Consider the following 6,887-nt stretch of genomic DNA (forward strand, 5'->3'; position numbering starts at 1 on the left):
ATCTGGAGTTAGAGGGTATCACTCACTTTTTAGCTGTTAAGGGTTAGGTCTGAGCACTCAGCAATTATCAGCTCAAAGGTATCACTCACTGCTCCTTGGCTACTGATTATAGCTCAGCACTCCGGTCTTAGGGGTTTTCTCTCACCAGTAAACGTTTTGGGGTTATTGCTCAGCAGTGTGGGGTTCAGGGTTCTCTCTCCCTGGTTGTGTAGGCAGTTATGGGTCAGTGCTGAGTGTTCAACCATTATTGGTTTGGATTATTGCTCATTGAAAAGGGGCTGGGCATGGGGTTACCACTCAACATTCAGTGGTTAGGGGTTGCAGGGTAAGGTTGATCACTCTGCTGTTATCAGTGCTGGATTGTCACTCAGTTCTCAGCATTAGGGGCTGAGGGTTGATGTTCACTGCTCAGCCAGTAGGGGTTATGGGTCAGGGCTGAGAGCTCACCAGTTAAGGATTCAGTATTTTTTCTCACTGAACAGTGTTGGGGGTTAAGAGTCAGCAATAAGCACTCATAATTTAGGAGTTAGTGGTAAATGCTCAATATTCAGGGGCTAGAGGTTATTGCTCACAGCTGAGTGGGTGAGGGTTCATGGTGAAGGTTTAGCTACAACCTCCAGCATTCCTGGCAAGGCCTGGGAGAGCCCTACTCCTAAAACAGACAAGGAGTTCTGTTAGGAAATTAAAAATGGCCATTCTGGGTCCAACACATCACTTCCCACATGCCAACCCCAAAGGCTCAGTGCTGTGGGCTTGGCATGGGACTGATATTGAGAACAAGAGCACACAGCAGGGATAGGAGTTGAAGTCACACTGCCCCGGTGAAAGGTGTAACTGAAGATGATGCTGTTGGGAGGGTACCACAGCCTGGGTCATGAAGGAGAAAGGACACAGGGTAGATACCCAAAGCAAAAAGATTCCCACCCACTCCTGTTCCGGGAGCCAAATCTGAATATCAGGCCTCAGGGCATAGCACCTCTGCAGCAGCATCTGGACCCTTAGACAAAGAAATCCGTTCTCATCTTCCTAGGCTGTGGCCTACTAGCAGGAGCCAAGGAAATTGCCCTACCAGTCATCGTAATACCAGTGGAGGAAGACCTTAAAGAGGAAGCTTGGGGTCATGGGTGGGCAGCTAACCTAGGGAGAACGCTGCTGCTGGCCTCTCAGCATGGATCCCTACGTGGACGCCACACTTCAGAAGGAAAGGGGCAGCTTTGCTGAGCAAAGCCATTCGCACCCTGCCTCTCCATCCTGTCCATTTCCCACCAGTGAGCTGGTACAGGCCTTACATGCTTGCCCACCTTGGTGTGGGGCAGGGTAAGTAGCCCTAGACCGTCAAAGGTAATACCTCACTGGGAGTCACCTTCAGACATCTTTCCCCACCTCTGGGAGATGGACCAGAGATGCCCACAGAGGGCCCAAGTTTAATAAAGCACATAAGGGTCCCAGCCTAGCTACATAGGACAGAGAAGGTGGTGCAGCTAGTGACCACTACATCTCTACTGTCCCCTGCTCCTTGACCAACTCACACTATCTTAACAGCTGGGAGAAACAGACCTGCATGTTAAGTGGACAGACCTACACAGGGTCATGCATGGCTCCTGGGCCAGAGACTGCCTCTCCCAGCAGGGAGTACTAGTCCCCAGCAGACTTTCCCCTCAGTCATGAAAGGCAAGTATGACCAGTGTACACCTCCAGCCTGACTGAGCACCCACTGTGCCATGGTCACAGGTGGGATGCTAGGAAGCAGGCACATGTGCCTGTCCATTAGAGGTGCCAGGTCTCTACTACCTCCCCCTGCAAGGGCCTGCACACTGGGGCCTACTCCCTGAAAATGGCCTCTTGCTGCTCTGCTCTGGCCACCAGGCACTTAATACATAACTTCAGGGAAGCAGGCAGCTCCTGTCAGCTCTAGATTAGAGACGGCAGCAAGTCACTTTCCTCCATCCCTGTAAAGCTGTACACAGCATGACCCATCTATGCACAGAGAACCATTTACACCAGGTCTGCATCCCCACAGGTTTGTACTCCTGCCCATGGCCTGTGAAGGGAAACAGTAGGACAGGATTCAGAGTAGCAACCATGTTGGTCTGTATCCGCAAAAAGAAAACGAGGACTTGTGGCACCTTAGCGACTAACAAATTTATTTGAGCATAAACTTTTGTGAGCTACAGCTCACTTCATCGGATGCATTCAGTGGAAAATACAGTGGGGAGTTTTATATACACAGAGAACATGAAACAATGGGTGTTACCATACACACTGTAACAAGAGTGATCAGGTAAGGTGAGCTATTACCAGCAGGAGAGCGGGGGGGGGGACACCTTTTGTAGTGATAATCAAGGTGGGCCATTTCCAGTAGTTGACAAGAACGTCTGAGGAACAGTGGGGCTCTGTCAATCTGTTTTTTCACTTCATCAGGTGGGTACTGTAGTTTTAAGAATGCTTGATAGAGATCTTGTAGGTGTTTGTCTCTGTCTGAGGGGTTGGAGCAAATGCGTTTGTATCGTAGAGCTTGGCTGTAGACAATGGATTGTGTGGATGAAAGCTGGAGGCATGTAGGTAGACATAGCGGTCAATAGGTTTCTGGTATAGGGTGGTGTTTATGTGACCATCGCTTATTAGCACCATAGTGTCCAGGAAGTGGATCTCTTGTGTGGACTGTCAAGCGTTCTTACAACTACAATACCCACCTGCTGAAGTGAAGAAACAGATTGACAGAGCCAGAAGAGTACCCAGAAGTTACCTACTACAGGACAGGCCCAACAAAGAAAATAACAGAACGCCACTAGCCATCACCTTCAGCCCCCAACTAAAACCTCTCCAACGCATCATCAAGGATCTACAACCTATCCTGAAAAATGATCCCTCACTCTCACAGATCTTGGGAGACAGGCCAGTCCTTGCTTACAGACAGCCCCCCAACCTGAAGCAAATACTCACCAGCAACCACACAACAGAACCACTGACCCAGGAACCTATCCTTGCGACAAAGCCCGTTGGCAACTGTGTCCGCATATCTATTCAGGGGACACCATCATAGGGCCTAATCACATCAGCCACACTATCAGAGGCTCATTCACCTGCACATCTACCAATGTGATATATGCTATCATTTGCAAGCCCCTCTGCCATGTACATTAGCCAAACTGGACAGTCTCTACGTAAAAGAATAAATGGACACAAATCAGACATCAAGAATTATAACATTCAAAAACCAGTCGGAGAACACTTCAATCTCTTTGGTCACTCGATTACAGACCTAAAAGTGGCAATTCTTCAACAAAAAAAACTTCAAAAACAGACTCCAACGAGAGACTGCTGAATTGGAATTAATTTGCAAACTGGATACAATTAACTTAGGCTTGAATAAAGACTGGGAGTGGATGTGTCATTACACAAAGTAAAACTATTTCTCCATGTTTAATTCCCCCGCCCCCCGGCTGTTCCTCAGAGGCTCTTGTCAACTGCTGGAAATGGCCCACCTTGATTATCACTACAAAAGATTCCCCCCCTCTCCCACTGGTAATAGCTCACCTTACCTGATCACTCTCATTACAGTGTGTATGGTAACACCCATTGTTTCATGTTCTCTGTGTATATAAATCTCCCCACTGTATTTTCCACTGAATGTATCCGATGAAGTGAGCTGTAGTTCACGAAAGCTTATGCTCAAATAAATTTGTTAGTCTCTAAGGTGCCACATGTCCTCCTTTTTTTAGTAGGAGGACAGGCATGGAGAGTTGGCCAAAACGTTAGAGACGAGACAGAGAAGGAAGAAAGAAAATAAACACAACATGTGGACACTTCCCAGGATCCAGCTCTCCAGCAGGGAAGACATTACTGCGTGTCCTGTTGCACAACAGTCTTTGTCATAGGGAAGTTATCTTCCTGTACAGCTACAGCTCATCAGGGGCCTTTTCTTAGAAACCCAGACTGGAACAGGGGTTAGCCAAACCCAGACTGGAACAGGGCTCGCTGCCTCCCAAGCACCCCTTTGTGGCCTGGGGTGGGTCTGCAGAGCCCAGCCTCATTTTCTCTTTCTGCTCCAGGCCCTTAAAAGGTAAGACCATCACAGCATTCCCTGTCTGGGGTCCATGTCAATAAAACCTTCACCTCAGTTCCAAGCTAAGCACAGCCCCTCATCCCTGAGCATCTGCTTTTCTGACAGAGTTCAAACACTCCTCTTTCCTGGAGTCAAGGGTCCCCAGCCCTCATTCCCAGAGTTGGGTTCAGTTTACCCTCTCGCTCCTTGTATCTGGAGCTTGCCTTCCCTGAGATGGGTTCATTCCTTTTCCCCTGACAGGAGCCATTCTTGCTCCTTGCAGTACACACCTGCAGCTACTTCCTTACCCCAGCTACAGCATCTCAGCCATCTGGCCTGCCTGGCCCTTCCAGCCCCACGGAGCTGAAGTTCAGCTCCTTTCCTTAGGGACTACCCCAGGAACCTGTTCCTCATATCCCAAGTTCTGGCCTGAGTTAATCATAGGACCTCCTTGGTTCTTATTCATCCTCCCAACCTGAGGAGGAAAGCTAAACGTGTTTCGTGTGAAGCTTAACTGTTCTAGCTGTGGACCTCATCCTACATATGGTGACAGCACTTGTATGTATAAGAATCTGAAAGGCTGAACCTTCCAGTAGTATAAAAACAATGCTGTTGGACAGACAGTAAATGTACTGCAGACAAGACCAGCGCCAGTCATCTTCCCAGATAAAAATGTTTAACCTTGTCTTAGCAAAAAATACTTTGTATAGTTACACAATTTTTAGCCAACTTTTTTAATTCAAAGAATATTTAAATTAAAAGCCACAGATTGGCTGCACATTAAATATAGGGCAATTACTGTTTGAAATGTATCAACATGAGAGATCTTTGGTTATTGCTTGAAATATGAAATAAGTTCAATAAGAAAGGTATTTTATAAGAAATTTATTAATAATGTGGAGCTTGCCTGGAAGTTGTTATTGGGGAAAAGAATAATTACTAATAAAATTCAATCTCTTCACTTTAATGTCAAGTCTTACTTTCCACATTATTATCCTAATTCATAAGGATTTTTGGTTGCTTGTTTACATATTTACTATGAAATAAGTGATTTTTATGTCCTTACATAGTATTTGTAAGCCTTGCCATTGGGATAAGGCTACTGAACTAAAAAGGTAAACAGGATGAGGCAGTGAAATAGTTGTCTACTCCATAAAGCCTCCATTGCACACACCACGTATTAGAAAATGGTTATAGGGAAAAATCCTGTGCCTGTTTCCTCATCTGTAATGTGGGGATGACAACATTCCTTTGAATTTGTTGAGAGCCTTGCTTAGGAGCTAATCAAGCAATTCCGATGATGATAACACACCACTCCAGTTCTCACACAGATGCCCTGGAAGGCTATTTGTCATGGTGCAGTTAGAAGCTTCAAATACTAATTAATATTTACTGCAAAACTTGTTTGTAGTGCAGACTTTCTGTTCAGTGATTCCAAAAAGCTCTGATCTATAGACAGAATCTGTTCTTTAGTCTACTGGACCAGTAAAGGGTTTGGCCCTGGTCCTGCAAACACTGTGCACAGTGCTCTATGCACACATGCAATTGCTGGGTGTTTCTGGACCCAGGACTGTCCCCAGACCCTGGGACACATGCAGAGAACAGCCGTAAAGCCAGATGGTCACATGGTAGCGTTACCAGGGAACTGCTGAGGCGACACTCCGGGGAGCGACTCTGTCCCGCTGGCTGGAGCCTGCAAAACTCCAAATAACCTGAAACCAAAGCTGGAAAGAACCAGGCGGGCATAAGGTGGGGACTACAACTCCCGTGATGCAATGGGGGGATGAGACAGCAATTTTCATGACGCATTGTGCCTCGCCACTCGAACTGCCATGAGATATCGGGCCCTGCGCGGCGCCGCACCTTAATCTGTTCTCACGTAGCCGTCACGGTGCAATAAGCTGCATCAGGGCGGCGCCGCTTGCTCCTCCGACCTTGGTTAATGGCGGCACTCCCAAGTCGCAGCCTCTCACGGTGACTCCAATTCCTCCTCTAATGACCAGAAGTGAAGGGTTGCTGGTAGGTGCTCTAATAAGGTCCCACTGGGAACAGTGACCGGAAGTTGCCAGGCAAGCACTCTAATAGTGTCCCACTGGGAACAGTGACCGAAAGTTTCCGGCAAGTGCGCTAGTAGTGTGTGTCCCATTGGGAACAGTGACCGGAAGTTGCCGGCAAGAGCGCTAATAGTGTCCCACTGGGAACAGTGACCGGAAGTTGCCGGCAAGTGCGCTAGTAGTGTGTGTCCCATTGGGAACAGTGACCGGAAGTTTCCGGCAAGAGCGCTAATAGTGTCCCACTGGGAACAGTGACCGGAAGTTGCTGGCAAGTGCGCTAGTAGTGTGTGTCCCATTGGGAACAGTGACCGGAAGTTTCCGGCAAGAGCGCTAATAGTGTCCCACTGGGAACAGTGACCGGAAGTTGCAGGGAAGTTCTCTAATAGTGTCCCACTGGGAACAGTGACCGGAAGTTGCCCGGCAAGAGCTCTAATAAGGTCCCACTGGGAACAGTGACTGGAAGTTTGTTTGCCTCGGTAAGTGCTCAACTTGACCTGGTTCTGCGACTGGGGGAACTGGTGGAGACGGGGGTGGAAGCGGGTGGAGATGGATGGGATTAAGAATGGGGGCTCCTGGTGAGGACTGACAGTGGATTGGAGTGCAGGAGGTCCGGGGCGTTGGGTGCCCGGCAGCAAGCTGGAGCCACAACTCCCTGGTGCACTGGGCAGAGCAGGGACACCACAGACATCTGCCGTGGGGCTGCAACAGCTGACGGGAGATGACAGGTTTCAGAGTAGCAGCCGTGTTAGTCTGTATTCACAAAAAGAAAAGGAGTACTTGTCGCACCT

The sequence above is a fragment of the Lepidochelys olivacea genome (assembly GCF_965140295.1).
Source record: "Lepidochelys olivacea isolate rLepOli2 genome assembly, chromosome: 3".
Taxonomy (NCBI): Eukaryota; Metazoa; Chordata; order Testudines; family Cheloniidae; genus Lepidochelys; species Lepidochelys olivacea.